The sequence below is a fragment of the Arachis hypogaea genome, chromosome 19 (genome assembly GCF_003086295.3).
Source record: "Arachis hypogaea cultivar Tifrunner chromosome 19, arahy.Tifrunner.gnm2.J5K5, whole genome shotgun sequence".
NCBI lineage: Eukaryota > Viridiplantae > Streptophyta > Magnoliopsida > Fabales > Fabaceae > Arachis > Arachis hypogaea.
In genome coordinates, this window is record NC_092054.1 from 8,017,959 (window position 1) to 8,038,623 (window position 20,665).

Sequence of the window (20,665 nt, forward strand, 5' to 3'; positions counted from 1 at the left end):
TTATCTCCTAAACTTTTGTAATGTGCAATTTGATTCCTTGAAGCAATCAAATTGTAATTTTTCTTTGCCTCATGTGTTTATTAAAACAATTAGCCCTTAATAGAAGGGTAATTTTGAAAGAAATTTTAGAGAAAATGCTTTTCTAATTTTTAGAACTTTTGGAGTTAGTTGTTCACCTTCCATATTTCATCATCTGAGTAAAGGCCTAAAGGGTCCAAGTTTGTTGTAATGCTACCCTTGAAAAGAGTTGCTTCTTGAGGGATAATACTAAGCTTCATTCTCAAATCCTTCAACTCCAATGAGCATATGTCAATCTCATCAATAATAATGTTACCTCTTGAAGGCTCAACCAATCGGAACAAAGCACTTATAAGTGTTGTTTTTCCACTTCCTGTCCTTCCTACAACTCCCACTCTACTCCCTTCTTTGAATGTGCAAGTGATTCCTTTCAGGACTATTGGTGCATTCCGACGATATCTAATCTGAAATCAATGTCGAATTGATAAACCATGACAACTGTTTTATTTATTATGTAATATTAGCATTACCTGGGGACACATAATCCATAGGAACTAGAATAAGTAACAAGGCTGCAGTGAAGACTGTCAAGTTTTGAAGTGTTTCAATCCTTATAATCAACCATTCCATGGTCACATTAGAATGAAAGAATAGTGATGCATCTGTTTCTACAAGTTTTAGGTAGTTCTTGACAAATCTATCCACCATGTTGAATGCTCTAACAGTAACCACTCTAAGTGATGTCTCAGCTGCAAAATTCATCACTGGTGCTTTGGTTGTTCCATTGATCCTTATTATTTCTCTTGCAAAGGCTTGATAATATCCCTTTTATATTAAAAATAATTAAAAAATAGTAATAATAAAATAAAATAACATGGAGTCCAATGCAAATTTCACAGTAAAAGTGGACAAACCTGAACGTATTTTGATGCTAGCGTAGCAGGAATTGCAACTATTAGAACTTGCCATGTGACTGAAGCCATTATACCAATTATCACCACAATTTCAATAGCTACAAAAGTGATGGAATAAGGTATATCAAGGTACAGAATACTCAAATCTGATGAAGCCTGCAAGTAAGGAGGTTATATTTTATGAGTTAGAATAATGATTAATTAACTCATAAAGAATAACATAGGAGCATTGAAGATAGCCTTATTGAAACTAGAGAAGAAGGCTGATGAAGCTTTTAATCCAAGAAGTGCAGATACCAAAGACCTCAGATACACAAAAAAAGCACTGCTAAATGAGACCAATGCATAAACTCCAATCAAAACAGCACTAGTCACTCTTGGCATATCAATGGAGCACTATGGAACAGAACACATCCTAGGAAGACAATAGCAGGAGCCATCCAATAAAGAATTGACCCATAACCCTTCATGATCTGTGTCTTAGACAACCATATAAATTCTTTGGGGCGAAGACTCAACCAAGCTCTTGAATTTTCCGGTTAAAATTACAAAGTGAGAAAGCTTTTTTTGAAAATATAAAAATTTAAATTTTTAATATATTTATTTTATATTTATTAAATAAAAAATTTTTAAATTTTCATTAATGGTAAACTTATTATGTATTTTAGGATGAATTTGGATCCTCTAAATTTTAAATTTGTACTTTAGAGGGTAAAGTGTGACCTTCTACCCTTGAATGGTTTCTCTTTCATATTTATTCTTGGTCATACCTATAAAATAAATGGTGAGAGATCACACTTTATTCTTTAAAGTGAAATTCAAACTTTAGAGAATCCAAATTCTTTTAGGATATATATTAACTAAATCCTTTATTTATTTTATCTTTGGTGTTCCTCTTTTTGGTCAGCATATGATATTGTCTCTTCTATGAATCTATGTTTTTTTGTCAAATAGATTGGTGAGACTCAAACCCAAAGTCTTTAGATGAAGAAGAAGAAAATTATGTTATTTGAGTTATAGTTAGTTGACAATCTATAATGTTCTTAAATTCTTTTTTTTTTTTTTTGGGATGTTGTTGCTCTAAATTGATAGATATGCTTTTAATTACAAAAATGAATAAATCATTGGGCTTAGCCCAATTAATATATTCTCTTCTCCCTTTTTGGGACATGATATACTCTCTTCTTAACCATATGCTACTAAAATTGGTTGGGTTAAGCCCAAAGTAAAAAATATAGAACCCGTTAGTTTGACCTTTTTGGTTCCTGCTGTTTTTGGTGATGTTTCTCCAATGCAGGTTTTGAACTACTTCTGTCAGTTGGACTAGAGTTCTGTTTGTTAGATTTGGATAAAAATGGATATGTTGGGAATTGACAAGGTGATAAATATCAAAGGTGATTTTTAATACTATTTGTTTTTTAGTTCAATAATTTTGGGACTTCAATTAAGCCGAGTCAAATTAGTTAATTTATCTATAGATAATCATATTTTTAACACCCCTTATATAAGAGTTTCTTTTGAATTTGTATATATTTTATATTTTTTATTTGTCTTAATAAAATTACATGTACTAAAAGTGTAAATTGATAAGTAAAAGTAATACCAATAATTCAAAAAAAAAAAATATATGAAACATAATATCAACAAGGAGTTAATTTGAATGACAATTAATTTTTTTTTTTTTTTAATCAAGTGACTTAAGTTTAGCTCTTAGAAAATGAAAAAAAAGAAAAAGAAAAATCTCGTTAGAAAACCTAAAACAGTAAAACTTTTCATGAGTTTAGGTGCACTCTTAATTTATTTTTATTTTTATTTTTTGACGGTGTAAGCAGCTTGCATTATGATGATAGAAGGATTACACTCAATAATGACCCAATTTTCTATCGTTGTTGGACATTATTTTAACCAACAAAAAGTAGGATGAGTACAGGCAAATTTTGTCAACTGGCGCGATGCATTCTTAATTTTGATAACCTGGTAAAACAAGATTTTTCTTTATGCATGTACAAAAATGATAAGCCAATAAGGCAGCTAGACAATCATTAGGAACTTAGGATTATTTCTGTTTACAAATTGACCCCTCTCATCCACAAGGGCTAGCAAGCAAAAATTGACAAAGTGCAATGGATAAGTATGAAGTTATTGCATGTTATATTGTTATCTTCTTTAAGAACATTAAAATCACATGCAATCTATCATCAACAAACAAAAGAAAAAAAATTGTCACTTAGGATCTGTGTTTGTTTATAAGTATGGAATAATGAGATAGAAATACAGAAATAAAAAATTATATTTTACAAATAAAATATAGACATAAAAACAGTAACAAAAAAATACAACTTATTTTTTATTTTTTATTATTTTTGTTAATTTTTTAAAATTATATTTTTTACTATTATATTTTTTTCTCAACTTTTTTGAATGAAGAATAATGAGAATAAATTGTATTTTCATAATTTGTTCTAGTTTATCACTAAATAAAATACAAAAACACTAAATTTTGTATCTCTATCTTTTGTTTTTTATTCTCAATATTTTATTTTGTTCTGTTTTCAGAACTAAATAGACGTAGGAATTTCAATTAAATTCTCTTTTGTATGTTTTCTATCTTTAATTGTAATTGAGACAATGTTGCTTCTACATATATACTAAGGTTCTGTTTGGGAAGTTTTAAAAGTAACTTTTTTGAACTTTTAACTTATAAAAAATAGTAGAATTAATGTCTGGTGCAATTTTCAAAATCAAATTGCAGCTTTTTAAGAAGTTATTTAGGAGCTTATAGAAAAGTTAAAAAAATGACTTCTCTCATAATACTATTATTTTTTATCACATTTCTATAAAATAAGCACTTTTAAAGCTAAAAACTCAAACACAAAATTTATAAGCTACTTTTAATATAATTATTTATTGTTTAAGTTATTTTATCAAAAGGAATTTAATTAAGTTGTTTACCTAAACTGGACCTAAATTGAGTGTCTTGGTGCCCTCAAACACAATAAATTACATTTCTCTAAATTTATGCGTAATGTATTTGAATTCTGAAATTCAATCCACAAAAGGTATTTTTGAGTTGAATATGTGATAGACTATTGGATTCAATCAACATCATGGATAAGGCAATTGGATAATGACTCATAAAGAGAGGCCCTAAATGCCATCGTAACCTAAAGTTGTAAAATACATAAATTGCTCTGTTTGGATTTTGTATGGATGGACGGTTTGTTAACCATCCAAAACATTATGGATATGTTAAAATATAATATAATGCATCCATGCCATACTCCTTTCATAAAATTTGAAGAAATAAAATATAATATAACAATAACATGACATTCCCATGACATGTGTATATTTATGATTTGTCTTTGTCTTTATACTACTTGCATTGTAAGACAATCCCTCTTACACTGGACATAAAAGTGTGTTACATATATGTCAGATTTTGTGTCACACATTATCTACTAAGAATCTATCTTTCCCATTCCTTTTATGGTGCTATCCAATATCTATGTCTAAAAAGTAAACACTTGCTGTTATGCCTTAATTTAAAAGAGATATATTATTGAGTTTAATTTTGATACAAGACAGTATAAAATATTTTACATAATTGTCTAATTATATCCAGATTTTTAGATAATTATTTATGCAGTTAATATAAAAATTAATTATTTTTGTTGACATGATAAATACGTAATTAAATATATGTATAAAACTATTTTATACTAATAGTGTATCAATTAAATTCGTTGTTTTGTTGCTCTGTTAATTGTTGTTATTTTGTTTCTTGTTATACTTGTTCTTGTTGTTGTTCTTGAGTCTGTGTAACCTCTTTCTCATGTTTGGGATCTCTGTAGGGCTGTTTTTTTATTTGAAAAAAAAAAAAATCAGCATTTGGGTCATATTAAGCGGTGCGGATTAAGAGAACTTTTTAAGTACGATGGTCTCAGATTTTCAATCTAATTCGCCTTTTTTAACAAGTTATACGAACCAATCTGACAGGTTTAAGTCTGTTTGTCACCCCTATATATAACCTCTTTCTCATGTTTGGAATCTCTGTAAGGTTGAAAACTTACAAAAAATATATTGATCAGCATTTGGGTCACATTCATGCAATCTTCATGTCAATAATGTAACCTTGTAACCAAGGATATAGAGTGTGTTTGGTAACCACGTTTGAAGAAGAAAAGTACGTTAGAGCTTCTTGAAAGCTTCACTTTTTTGTTTGGCTAAATTTTTTTTTACAAACGCAGAAGTGATAATTTCTAACTTCTTGAAAAATCACGTTTACAAGAAGCAATAATTTCTAACTTCTCCGTTACACTAACGTGCTTTTAGCCAATACCTTCAATATTTATTTTTCTTTTACCAACTTTATCCTTTATACATATTATTGCATTATTTATAGAATTCTTATTATTCTTCTCTATATGAGTTCTTTTTTTATTATTTATTATTTATATTTTTTATTAATTTTTTTATTTGACATTATATATTTTTATAGTTATAATTTTTGTGTATTATATTTATTATTATCTTTTTATAATAGAATTTATTGATCCCATTAAGTAAAATAAATTAAATAAAAAAATTAATCATAAATAATAATAATAGTTAAAAATTATAATGTACTAAAAAAGAATACTAAGAGTATTAAAAATATACTATATAAAAAACATATAAGAAAAAAGTATAAAAAATTAAACATGTATAAAAAAATAATATTATAATTTAATGTCATGTCCTTTTAAGTAATTATCTATCTAAAAGTGATTTTAACTAATATTATCCAAACAATATTTATTTTATCAAAATCAATTTTAGTAAAGAATTGCCAAACATAAATCATGTTGACACAAACTTACTTCTATCCAAAATCAATTCTATAAAATCACTTTTATTCAAACTCCAGTTTGACCAACCACAATCCAAACACACACATATAGTCATATAGAGAAGTAAGAATAAGGTGGAATTATTTTGTGTAGATAAACTCAATGGCCTATTATGCATTATTAGCTACTCCCATAAATGCTATCTCCTTATTATGAGTCAGAAATCTTATCAAAATGGTGGCGCATTATTTGACTAATGATGTTCTTCTTAAATTTGACAAATTTTAGCAACAACATTTAATTTTGGATTTGTAACTAGTTTGGAGTTTATTTGTTCATTCAAGGCTCCAATTTTAAAGATTTGTGGTCCTTTCAAACTTTTAGTCCACTTGTGTATGAACCCATCAAAATTATTACCCATCTCCATATAAAAATGGTACATTAAAAAAAGAGAAACTTGACAAATTGTGAAAATTTCTTTGATAAATTATTTGTAAGTATTTCCATAAGTGTTTGCTGAATCTAAAAATGTGTTTTAATTTTGATAGACTGAAAATTTTTGAATTTACATAAATTTTTCTATACCAAAAAAAAAAAAGAGAGATTTGACAAATTCATTTTAACCCTAAATATTAGACATAACTCTCTATCCAATAACATAGACAAAAAAAAACATTAACATTATTGAAGTTGTGATTAGTGATTACTTAACCATATATAAGATAGCTCCTAATTGTATAGGATAAAAGCAAGGGTGTTGTCTAGTGTATAAAAGTGATGGGTGTAGGGACTTTCTCAAATATAGATAAGATTGATCTACAATCTACATGGATCCTCATCCTCTAATCTATTACCCCTTTGGTGGGGTTCTTTGCTTAAATCAACTATTAACTAAGTTAAAGCAATTTATGCACTTTGTGCAAAGAGAATTGAAATCATCAAAAACTATGTTTAGTGCCATTTGGAATTGGAATTGTGGTCCAACAAGAACTGAACTAACATGTTGGGGCCAACCCTCTCTTTGCCACCATAAGAAGCATAAAATTTGTTGTGGTGAATAGGAAATTAAATTTCATTAATCTAAACTCTAGGTAACCCATAATATACTAATGTCTTTTATGTTCGGTTAGTATGGTTAATTGAACACATGATCCTTATTGGCATTGTCTTATGACTCAAATGTGAAGTGACATTTAACAAAATATGAACAATGTTTAGACTTTAGAACATGCAATTGGTCCCATCTCAACTTCCAAACAACAAAGTATGACAAGAATCATAGGATATTGATACAGGTTTCATTGAGTTATCTTTAAGCAAGTAATTTTGTAATGGGAGTTTCTAAACTTAGAGGAAAATTAAAGCTTATATGGAGGTATAGGTTGTTGAACGAAAAGTGCAAGTATCGTGCCAACTAGGTCTAAACTCTAGAGCTAGAACTGAAAGTGAGTCAAGCTAACTCATGAGTCAGTTAGAGTTCGATTTGTTAATAGTTTGATAAGCTGAACTCGAGAGTTAGTGAACCGAGCTTGAGTTTGGAATTGTGCTCGTAAATTAAATGAAGTGAGTTTGAGCTTGGATAAGCTCCACTCATTAGCTCGTGAATTGGCTCGATTATATATATAATATTAAAAGTATAAATTAAATGCATATAGGATATGTGTATTAATAATTTAATATATATATATATATATATATATATATATATAAAATAATAATATATAATTACATATATATTATTGTTCTTAATTATTTAAAATTTTATATTCATTTTTTATATATAATTTTGATGTATGATATAAATAAAAAATTTATAATTGATAGATAAACAATATATAAAATTAATTTTTTTATATTTTTAATATATATAAGTTATAATTTATTGATATAGAATTATAGATTATGTGTCTATTATTTGAGCCAGTTTGTGAGCTCGAGTCAGCTCGTAAGCTTTCATTAAGCTGACCTTGAGCTTACGAAATAGACTCAATTATTAATGAGTCGAGGCGTGAGCTAAACTTAATTTTCGTAAATCGAACTTGACTTTCTTCCAGCCCTACTCTAAACCACTCGAACTTTAATTTTTGTTAGATCTCAAACAAGCATAAAACCAAAAGAGGGCATGTGGATTTTAGCAAGTATACATGAGATGTTTCCTAACTACCCAAAAAGAAAAAAAGATATTAGGGAAAAACAAGTATCAATAACGTACGAAATAATAAGAATTATGAAGAGCCGATACTACAGTTTATACTTAATAAGCAACCACTCATCCTTTTGGTTCATAAATGATAAATGAGTTAGGTATAATACAATTAATATGACATTAGACTAGTAATAAGTATAATGTTACAACTAAGATATGTTAAAGGTCACATTAACATGAGAATTGATCTTACATAAAAACAGAGGAATAACTTACAAATTTTGACAAGTCTCACCATTTAGCACCAATTGTATATTTCTTTTTTTTTTTTTTTTTTATGGCAGAAATTTCCGTGAGATTATTTACTTCCTGGAATGAGCCTTCTAATTCATTATGAGATCCATCTCAATAAAATAACTGTACTTTTTTCCTTTAGAAATGATAAATGAGTTAGGTATGAATGTATGATACAATTAATGACATCAAATGAAAAATGAGTTATTAAATTGTCAGAATTCAGTTATTAAATGATAAATGTATATTGACTTTTTAAACAAATTAGTCAACACTACTCTGTATTTCATTTTATTTTATAATTTTTGTGAAAATAATTTTAAATTAAATTTTTGACTGTGCATCATTGCTCTAAGGAAAACACTATTTATAAGATAAGTAAGTTTAATTATACTTAAAGGAAATTAATAATATTTTAAAAAATAGAGAAAGTTAGAAAACTACAAAGAATTATTCTAATGACGATAATAAGATATTATCAAATTCTTACATAAAGGTATGTTTAGTTGTTGAAGTTAAAATGATTAGAATTGTTTATGAAATTTCTATTTATAGTTTTACAAACACATAAAATTCATCCATAAAAAATTTGTTTCATCCATAAATATGGGCTTTGGTGAACTTTTAAGAACATTTTTTTTGAGTTATATTTTTTAAAATATAAAAATAATTTTGTGTTTGAATATCTCGTATACAATTTTTTTTTATTTATTAATTATATTTATATACAATAATATAAAAGTGCTCTTTTATATATTTATTATATAAAAAATATCTTTTTTTTAATAAATTATAAATTGTAACTTTTAAAAAAAATTTAATATTTTTATTTTTACTAAAAAATTATCAAACATGTTAAAAAATTTAAAAAATATTTTTTTATAAAAAAATATTTTTTTTATCAATTTAATAACATATAAACAAGTACCATATATACAACGGTAGGATATGATCAATTTTAATAACCACAATTTCATTAATGATGAATATGAAGTTGAAATTCATTCTTGATGACAATGACTTCTACTTCTAAGGTGTTTTTTGTCCATCTGCTTGAGAGAGAGAAAGAACAAGTGGGTGATTGGTGAGATATCACATAACAAGATAAAGACCCTTAATGTTCATTATAACTAACTAAAATTTATTATTCTTGTGATCATTTTTTTATGACCACATTTCAATAAATATATGATTATTGAATACTCATATGTTCCTTTTTCTCTTATTATTATTTTTTCCCCAAGTGACGGGTGCAATTATATAAAGAATTAAGTACAATAAGACTTCTAATCTTCTATTCTATCTTTATTTAAAAGAAATGTTCAATTTTGCCTCCATAACAATCTTAACAGACAATTATTGCATGAATTTATACAATCATCTATGCATCCAAACTTGAAATTATTTTGGAACTAATAACAAAAGCTATCAAAAGTTCCTTTAATTTATCCTATCTTTTGATGATTTTCTTAATCGAATTAGTAGAAAAATTGAAAAGGAAGAATCTATTAATAAGCAGATTTTTAACTGTTACGTTGTATATATAAAAACATTTTGTGATCATGAAAAAAATTTTACTCTTAAGAGATTTTTCGGCCAAAAAAAATTAGACAACTACTCAAATGAAGATGCTAAAAACATCTTTTTATGAAGATTCTTATGTTAAAAGTGTACTTTGTTTGTTTAGCCATACTTTAAAAAAATAATATTTTTGTAACACATCAAAATCAAACCATATATTTCATCATCTAATGGTAAAAAAGAAGCATCTTCGTATAAAGACAATAATAAAATCTTCATGGTAGTATCCACCAAAAAATTAATCGTCACTGTTGATACTCATCTAGACAACCAAAATTTTATTTTAAATTATATATTATAAAGGAAGAGAATAAAATAAATTATAATTTTGATTTTCCAATTTCATTCACCACAAATTTGGGAAATAAGAAATGAATTTTCCAAAGAGAAGGAGAATAAATTTCTTGATTTACTTTTATTTCTTAATAATATTTATTTTAAATTTTACTATTTTTTTTATCAGTCATCATTCATTATATAGTAATAGCGCCAAGACAAAACAAAAGGGAAAAAAAAAAAACGAAAGTGGGTAAGGGGTCTGCTTTTATTTGAATTTGAAAGTAATGAATGATGTCTACTTCAAAGCACCACCATATCTTATAATCTTTTCTTAAACAAAGTGCATGCATTCACATATTTTGAAGATTATTATAGTGGAAGGGAAACACACTATACACACGTTATTTTTAAATAAAAGGAAATCCTTGTTGACCCCTTTAAACTATATTTTAATTTGCGTTAAATTATGTGAATTACTATCATCATATTAGGTACGTATCATATGAGACCATGAGTCTTTGATGCTTCTGTATAATATAATAACATGCCAAAACATCATTTATCATGTTGACTACATCTAATTGCCGTGTAGAACTTGTTGATCTTACCATTAATATTAGAACAATAGTTAATAACTTAGCTCAAAGGTAGTGTCTATTTTTGTTTTTAAAATTAGTTTGATGACTTTATTAGTCTATAACCAAACTTTCGTATAGATAGTTAAATGTCACCTTACTATTATAATGCCTATTTGATATATATATTGACACTTTTAAATTGTAATCAATGTGGTTTTAAAATGATAATAACTAAATTGACTCATTAGACATATTTCAAGAACTAAAATAATAAAATAGACATTACCTTTAATTAATTTGGTTACAAATATCAATGATTAACACTTGGGTCATTTTGATTTAAATAATGAATCCCGCTAGGGAGCCAATGAAGTATCTATACAATAGTTATAATGGGCTGTTTGTTAAGCCCAATATAAATTAAAAATAAAAATTAACCCCTTTTTACCCTAATTAACCTAAATGCCTGCTGAGTTTTGTTTAACCCCTAATTTCAATTTTTTCCCAATTCCCCTATTTTGAATGGAAGGCCACGCTACAACTCAAAACCCCCATTGTCGCAACTGAACATCCCACCCTTAGCAGCCGCCGTGTGACCTACGAACTCCTACTGCACAGGACTTCAGGGGCCAACCTCCATCACACCCCGTCCGAGTTGCCGCCGGACACGGAGCCTCCGTCGCGTGCCATCACCCTCGCTGGAAGCAACCCGTGAGCAACGTTGTGGCTGAACACCCGGCCGCTCCATCCCCGCGCGATTTGGAACCCCAATCTGCGCCGACGCGACCTACATCACCCAACGTCGTTCGCGCTCGCCATTCTGCGTCAGCTGGCGGCCTGGGTCCTACTCCTACGTGACCGTTGGATGGTTCACGGTCTCGTTGGTGTGTCTTCCTGACTACACCTACCATCATCGACGTTAACCGGTTAGTGGCTTGATGTCTTTTTCTCATGATTCCTGTTTATGCTGCTTCTAGTTCTTTATTATGTTTATATTGCTGAGTTGTTAGATTTATCATAGTGAAAACCTCACTTGCTGCATAATTATTGTGTGGGAACTTGTTGAATAAAATTATGATGTAGATGGTTGCTTTTGATTTAATTTTTGCGCGGGAAGAATTGCAAAAACTTAAAATTTCCACTCTTCTTACTGAAAAACTACTTATCTATATCCTCTAATTTTTCAATTCACTAATTATTCAATGAATTTTGATTCCAATTTTCTCAAGAGGGAATTTAAGTTTGGATAGCAAAGGTTCGAGCTTTTGCCTTTTAGTTATTTGAGTAAATTGAAGTTAGCTTGCTCTACTGTGTTAGTTAATGCTGTTTGTTTCTTTTTTTTTCCCTTCTAGATTCTATATTCATGAGCTTGGTCTTATAGGTTCATCCTCACCATGTTATTATATAGTGGTAATTAATTATAGTGTTAAATTGAGCTTATTTTATTCTCAGTTGAGGGGTGAAGAGAAAGATATTCATTTATTTAGCTTATTACTTGCCTGAATAAGACCTAGAGTTTTAACTAGAAACTAAATCATTTCTTAATTATGATTATGTGTACTGACCTTGGATATTAGTCTGAATAGAGTTTAGAGTTCTAGCTAGAAATCAATCATTGCTCTACCTTATTCTTAGTTTCATACCTTGTTTGCATTTTGTAGTATATAGCATGCAATTTAATCTATTTAATGTTTATGTATTTCTCATGCAATGAGTTTTAGTTGAATTTATTTTAGCATGAAAAAGTATTGGAGTCTTGTATGGTTTACAAACTTTTATGGTTGGCTTGCAGTTACATACTTCCATATTGTAAGACAGATGGTGAAGATAGGATTTATTTGTGCTGTCAAATTACCCTCTTTTTGTGGTTTATGATTTTTTTGAGTCTTCACTATGAGTGGCGTATCTAAGAGACCTCTTGATGAGATTGTACACTATGAAGGGGAGAAGAATGTTTGGCCAGTAATTACAGAAGGAAAGGTAAAGCCTGTCGTGTACAAATACTTCCCTCTCTTTGAGGCGGCAGGGTACACTGCATCATAGAAAGCAGCCAATATTTTGAGAAGATATTGCTTGCTCTATGAATTTTTTTGTTATGTAATATTGAACAATGTAAATGACAACATACTATAGATCTTTTAACTTTGTTAATCTTTATGCCATATATATGAACTCAAGAACCTATAAAGCTATGATTTACAATAAATGAACATCTGGCCTATTTTAGTTTTTCTTTTAATTTTTTATTTACATCAACACAATAGGGTCATAAATTATACTACAAATGGTATACCGAAAGTAATCATCCATTTTAGAAAGAAAAGAACCATCCACAATCATATTAAAATGAACATCCACCTTAGTTTAAATGGTTTAGAGTATAGTACATGATTTATCTCAATCATTGATGCAAAAAATAAAATTCAATTAATAAGATCAACATAAACAGCAAGAATTCTTATTGTATTAATCAATATAAACAGCAATGAATAAGAGCAATATAAACAGCAAATATAGTACCGATTAATTTTTTCATTTACTGGACACTTAATCTAATAGTGACATATTTTTTTATAATTTTTTAGCTTAAATTTTAAGAAAATGACTAACTTAAATAGAATTAAGCGTGTTAGTAAATTTTTAAATTATAATAGACTCCATACTCACAATATTTTTAACAAAGTCTTCCAATAAGGCAAAATTATGTTAAATTCAATCCAAATCAATTAAACATCCAAATTAGAATGAAAATAACCATCATCCTACCTAGTAAAATGAACATCCAACCTATTTCAATTTTTCTTTTAATTTTTTGTTTACATTAACACAGCATGGTAATAAATTATACTACAAATAGTATACCCAAAATAACCATCCACTTTAGAATGGATAGAGCCATCTGTAATTATAGTAAAATTAACATCCGTCTAAGTTTAAATGGTTTAAAGTATAGTACATGATGTATCTCAATCCCTCTACAACTTGTTATTGAGCTCTCAATCCGTCTTAGTAAAATGAACATCCGGACTATTTTACTGATTGGACTATATCTATTGTGCCCAAAAGGTGGCTGTGGCTTTTACTGATCTTCCAATGACAAAATTCAGAGTAAACAGCACCCCAATTCTCAAAACTCTTGGACTTGAAGAAGAAACGGTAGCATTTCCATTGGAAGCTCTTGTATTTGAAACATTAAGTGACCTCAATGTAGTCATCCCTGTATTTAGATGAAAATATACCAAATGTGACAACAAAATAGATCGAAAGATATTAAATCCTAAAAATATGCAGAAAATACCAGATAGTAATTCCAAAGTTTTATCCAAGTTGCAATTCTGGGACAGTTTTGCCCAACTTCTTTCCATATTGATCTATAAAACCATCGTTTTGTCCAAAAAGTCAAAAATAATCACCTTGTTTATTCTTATGGCGATTGTTTTTTCGTAATTGAGTAATTTTTATACAAATTCTTTGCTTCAATCTGTATTTAAGGGAAAACTCATATAATGAGCTACATAATTACTGCAAATAAAATAAGTACAACAGATCAAAGTCAACAGCATTACCTCCATCTTTTATACAATAACAAATAACATGTTACCATCAAAGATGCTAAAATCACTAAAGTTAATAGAATAACAATATATTACTTGAAGATTTTGCCATTTTGGTCACTAAAATTGTCTCAGAGAGGTTCCCTTTTGGAACAATAATAATCACCTGGGATATCTCATTAATGTTTTAGACCGTCTGCAATATAGAGCTTAAACATTATTAAGTGATTGAAAAGTGAAGAAAATAAGAGGAAATAGTAAACAAAGGTGATTATCCAAGATCAGGAAATCAAGAGGAACAACACTATTACCATGCTGTCATGCCTTGTAAACAAGAATATATATTTGCAAAACAACTTCAATAACCAAAATAAGAATCATTGATAACCAAAATAACACAGGACAAGAATCATCATAACCAAAATAAGGCAAACACAAGGATATATTTGCAATACAACCTTAGTAAGAAACTTTTTTGAGAGGCATAAGCTTCTTTATAATATGCAAATTCTGCATATTATGATATTAAGAGAAATAAAGAGATGTAACAAAAAGAAACTATACTGGATAATACTACATATTAACACAACATGATTTTGCAAAAATACCTAATTGTACTTGAAAAAATTACATAGCCAAACTATATTTTTCGGTTGACCATAATCATTGATCTAACATTCTGCAAGAATTAATCAAGAAGCAAATTAAAGAAATGAGTCCTAGTAAGAAAATCTCTCAAATATTCCTAAATGAGTATACATTCACATAGACAAGAAGGGTCTAAATAGAAAAACTTTGCTGCAATTCAACACCAAAATCAGATATCAAGTAAGCAGTCTAGTTATGAAAATGAAAATCATGTATAACCAATATACATGTGTATATGCAAATCAAAATCAACCACTTCAAAGTTCACATATCCTTGATTAACTTTATAGAAATCTCAGAATATATCTAATAAACCAAACAAATCAAAGGCATGAATCATCAATAGAAGAAAAATCAGAAGAAGCTTGAGCCTTGATTGATCTAGGCTTAGCAGAAGAGCCAAAAATTCTTGCTGCAAAACCCCTTCTTGTAGTGCTGAGCTTAGTTTCCATGGTGCTCGGTTTCCAAAATCAAAGAACATCTGAACCCTAGGTGTCACGCAAACATAATCTATAGAGTAGAACAATAGTTTTATACTGACCTTTTACGAAGAAGACGTCGGAGGGTAAAACGTCGACGGCTGGCGGGAGGGGCTTTTCCGACTGGCAAGTCTAGGGCTAAGCGAACGACGCAACCTACGCGACGGTGATGTAGGGGCGTTCGCGGTGCGCACGGCAGCGTCTCCCAAAGCTATGGGTGATGGGACTGCTGTGGGTGGCGGCTCAGCACAGTGAGAGAGGATGAGATGGGGGAGAAGCAATTCCGTTCACTCGGGGGAGAGGAAGGCAGTTATGCTGCGCGACGGTGTTGCTCGGTCCTTCGTGGTGCTCACGGCGGCGTCTCCCAAGGCTATGCGCGATGGCGGCTGTTGCAGGTTGCGAACGGCACCGTTGAGAGATGAGAATGTGCGAGAAGCAAATCCGTGCAAATGGAGAAAAGGGTATGAAATCCTTATTTGAGTTAAATTTGAAATTTGAAATAAATAATAATTGATTATATTAATTATTATTTTATTTTAATTACAAAAATATACTCATCGTACATATTGTATAGCAACTACATTGGCTCCTCATACTTTTCCTTAAATAATAAGCCCTTCTAAGTCACACAGCCACACTTCACACATTAATGATAATCTCCTGTCTTCAACTAAAAAAAAAAATTATTGCATTAATAAAAACAAATCCTGAGACAGTATTTAGTTGCAAAGATGTGAACAGTGAAATATGTATATGTTGGTATATGTTTATTATTTATTTATTGAGATATAATATTTTTATGAATACGTTTGTATATAAATACACACAAAATATATATATTTAGTATTCTTTTAAAATGTTAAAATTAAACATAAAAACACAATTAATTAAACACAATTTTTTACATGTTTATCTATTATTAATTTAAAAAAATAATTTTATCTCTAACCCTAATCTCTTTTTCTCCTTCTCTCTCTCTTATGCTCACCCTCTTTCTTCCACTCTCCTTCATCTTCCTTCCGCCACTAATCTTTCTCTCAATCAATGCTCTTTCTATCGTCGCTACTACGTCTCCTCCTCCTTCGTCCAGAACCCTGTCTTGCTGTTGCGTCTCCTCTTTTGTCCAGATTCGTTGGTGCTATCATGTCTCCTCCTCCTTCGTCCAGAGCTGCCGACTTCTTCTCTTCCTCCTCCATGTTCGCCTCTCCCCCTTTTTCGTGGCATCCACGTCCGTCTCTCCCCATTTTCGTGGTGTCCACATCCGCTTCTCCCTCTTCCTATTTAAGTCTACTATTGTCGCGTCTCTCCCTAATTTGTTTTGGTTCTACCTCAATTCTAGCTCCTCCTCCATCTCTGTCACCTTTTGTCTCAGCCACTTTTCTCTTCTGTTGTCTTCTTCTTCCCCTTTCACATATCTGCTCTTTCGTCGCCTTCTCATTTTTTTTCGTTTTTCTTCTTTTATTTCTTTTCTTTTTTGAAAAATAAATGTTCTTGTTGATTCTTGTAAACTTCTTGCTAACTGATTTATAGTAAATTGAGTATGATGATGAATCTGTGGTGGTGGAGATTGTAGATGGTGGTGGTAGTAACGGTGAATGATTTTTTTTTGTTTTAAAAGAAAATTTACTATAAAAATAATATGGACTTTTTTCTAATTTTATTGTGTCTTATTCAATATTTTACTAAACATAATACATATACATTTGTGTTTATGCCTTTGATGTCTATATCTCAGTGTCTCTGTCTTAAGATATACATAAACTAAACGTTGCCTAAAGAATCACAAGTATTTATGATTAACTACGATTTTGAATCGTGGCATCCAAGTTAGCCCAACACCAAAAAAATCCAATATCATTAAATGAAACGTGAAATACACACGCCCAACACACACGAAACCGCTCTTGCCCAACGCTTCTTCTTCTTCTTCTTCTTCTCACACTCGTTTACGTACGGAGCGTCTTCTTCTTCGCATTCCTCCTCCTCCTCCTCCTTATCGTCATTCTTTTGTTGTTGTTACTGCTGTATTTTTTTTTGTCTTTTCCTCTTTCTCTCCCTGGTGAAGAAGCAGTAGAAGGTGAGAAGGAAGAGTTTTGAATTGTGCAGAATAAAAATGAACTGAATATGTTATTATGGTGAAATAATTGTATAGTACTAAATGAATGGAACATTATCCATTATATAAATTCAAATTCGAACATCTTTCTGCATAATGAACGGAACACATACTCAGGGTGAAACAATTGTATAGTACTGAATGAACAAAACATAATCCATTATATAAATTTAAATTCAAACAGCTTTTCTGCATAATGAACCGAACATGTCATTATGGTGAAACAATTGTATAGTACTGAATGAACGAAACATAATCCATTATATAAATCAAATTCAAACGGCTTTCTACATAATGAACCGAACACGTACTCATGGTGAAACAATTGTATAATACTGGGTGAACGAAACATAATCCAATATATAAAATCAAATTCCAACAGCTTTCTGCATAATGAACCGAACGCCTACTTATGGTGAAACAATTGTATAGTATTGAGTGAACGAAACATAATCCATTATATAAAATTAAATTCAAATAGCTCTGCCTACAATTTACAGATTATCAATTCAATTCAATTTAATTTAGTACACCTCCGTCCATTCAATTCAAATTCAATTCAATTCAATTTAATTCAAAATTGAATAATCCAAACTTCGTCAGTTTGATTCGTTTCAGAAGAATAATCCAAATCACTCTCATTCAACTGATTTGAAGTTGAGTCATTCATTGTTTCGATTCAGAAGTGCAGATCGAAAAAGAAAACGAAGAAGAATAGGAAGAAGAACGCGAACAGAGAAAAATGTTTACAATTGAGCAAAGCTTTAAGTTATAGCACGTTATATGTAGCGTGTGTATGACAAACGAGTAAAGAGGAGAAAGGAGCACGTCTGGCCAATATTACTTGAATAATTTAAATGCATTTTTTACATTGTAGAGCATTATTGTAACTAAAATTGTGGCCAACTTAAGATGTCTACAATTGCTAAAATTATTGCTAAAACCTTAAATATTGTTAGAAATCACAGAGAAATAATTAAATGATGAAAACTACTTCATAGACAGATAACAACCTAATCTACACCCACAAGTTGACTCATTACATCAGATTGATTGGATTAATATATAACTAATTCATGATATATATACAATCCAAACTTTCACTAACTTATACCAAATTTGATTCCCATTACGTATCAAAAAGGCAATAATTGAGGTGATGATGGATAAGAATTGCTACATATTTGATCCTCTTCAATTGTCCTAGCTAGGCAGTCATTTGTTTTTAAATGAACACAAATTTTAGTGACCACTCTTTGTTGGATAAAATATTATTCTCTACCAAATGTAATGACCACTGATGGTGACTGAGGATCTTCAAGTACTAAAAGCTATATTAAGATCAGATTTACATTATCTCTCAATATAACACTTTTTTGAGATATCTAATTTCTACAATATCCGTTTAATTAATGATGGAAAAGAACTTATATTGCATCTAAAGGTATTGAAATGCATCATCGTTTAAGTAGTACTAGTAGTAGTAGGTCATAGTGTGCTACACTTTTATATTTTTCGATTAAAAAAAATACATATATACCCAAAATTAGGTAGGCTTAAACTCAAGTAGGACAAATAATTACCAATAAAAAAATATTACATCCTTCAAATTCAACAATGTTCAGTATGAACAAGTTTTCTTTAGTTGATACCTCTAAATACAAAAAAAAAATATTAGATCATCAAAATTTATTATTTTTAATTATTAATTATTTATTAATATTTAAAAATATAAAATAAAATATATTATTAAATTATTAAATTAAGAAAATTAAATTAAAAAATTAAATTTATAATTAAATAATAATAAATTTTAATAATTTTTGAAAGTTCTATTAAGATAAGCATTTTCTAATGAGTGATGAGTTTGTGAGTGATGAGTTGACGTATAATAATTCTTTTTTTAACAAAAAAGAAGCATTAGTTGGCTAATTTTTTTTTTATATAGAAAAAATATTAGTATTTTTGCTAGAAATAAGATTATTTGGTATAATTATAAATGGGTAAATTTTAGAAGTGAGAAGTCAATATGTGAAAAGCGTGTTGGACATGTAGTAACATTCTAGTCAACATGTGAGAGCCATATTAAAACACATAAAAAAATGTATTAATATTTTTACAATACAATAATACATTTCAAATGTCAATATTCAAACAAAACACCATTACCATTTTCTTATTAAAAATAATTTCTGGCATTGGTTTATACTCCTAGTTTATAACAAAATTAAAAGCTTCACCAATTGCACCAATTGAATTGTTATTATGTGATGTAACTCAAAAATATTAAAGACTGTTACAATGGATGGTGTCTATCTATCTATGGTGGCACATGGCCTACCTAATAGTGCTGACGTGTCAATCTCATCTTGGTGTGTTCCTTTGCTGACGTGTCATCAGCCCTCTTCTTTGATTTTCATCTGATAAGTACTTTAGTACTTTCATTCTCATCTTCCTTTTTTTCTATATGTGTAGCCACATTTATCATTTATACATGGGCCATATAAACATGATAAATATTATATGGTTGGGAAGAAGAAAACTTCTTTGCTTGCTTTGAAGGCTAAGGCAATAATATAAGAAACTATTAGGTTGTCGTTTCTTCTATTTGAAAATAAATTAATTAATTTGTTTGTCTATCCACATCAATATATCTAATTATTAAATGTGATGAAAAATTTTGTGCTTTCTTTCACAAGTTTTATTTATTAAAAACAAATATATTCACCAAACTATATTCACCAAATATCTAATTATTCATAATAAAATTACTTATTAGCTTGACTACATGTTTATTACTTCTAAATCCAATTAAAATTTAAAGGTCATAAGAGTTAGAAAACAACACAAAACAGAAATATTAAATTTTATAATTATATAGTATTAATATTAAATTTTTATCGACCTAATAATATTGTCCTAATTAATTTTAACACCTCCATTCTTAAATCTACCAATATGAAAAAGAAAGAAAAAAAAACTTCCAATCAGTGGCGGAGCTTAGTTCAGACAAGGGGGGTCATGGCTCCCCAAATATTTTATAAAAAACTTAGTAGTACTTTTTTAAAAGATAAAAAATAGTTCAATTGACTTAAATACTTTACTATGACTTTAAGTATCTAATAAGTTCAATAAATAACACACTCTTTATCTTTAAGTTCAAATATAAAAAATTAGATATTTTTTATTTATTTAATTTAATATTATTTTATATTTTACTATTTAT

At 29.1% G+C, this 20,665-nt stretch overlaps 2 long non-coding RNA genes across 2 annotated transcripts; one reads left to right on the forward strand and one right to left on the reverse strand.

Annotated features, from left to right (window-relative positions):
- Positions 1-10,299: 10,299 nt before the first annotated feature.
- On the forward strand, positions 10,300-12,848 carry LOC112779944 (uncharacterized). The gene is made up of 2 exons (XR_003190924.3): positions 10,300-11,568; positions 12,435-12,848. It is a non-coding gene; the product is annotated as an uncharacterized lncRNA (long non-coding RNA).
- Positions 12,849-13,501: 653 nt separating this feature from the next.
- On the reverse strand, positions 13,502-16,819 carry LOC112779534 (uncharacterized). The gene is made up of 2 exons (XR_003190739.3): positions 15,386-16,819; positions 13,502-13,859 (listed from the first exon to the last, which is right to left on the reverse strand). It is a non-coding gene; the product is annotated as an uncharacterized lncRNA (long non-coding RNA).
- Between the last annotated feature and the right edge of the window lie 3,846 nt (positions 16,820-20,665).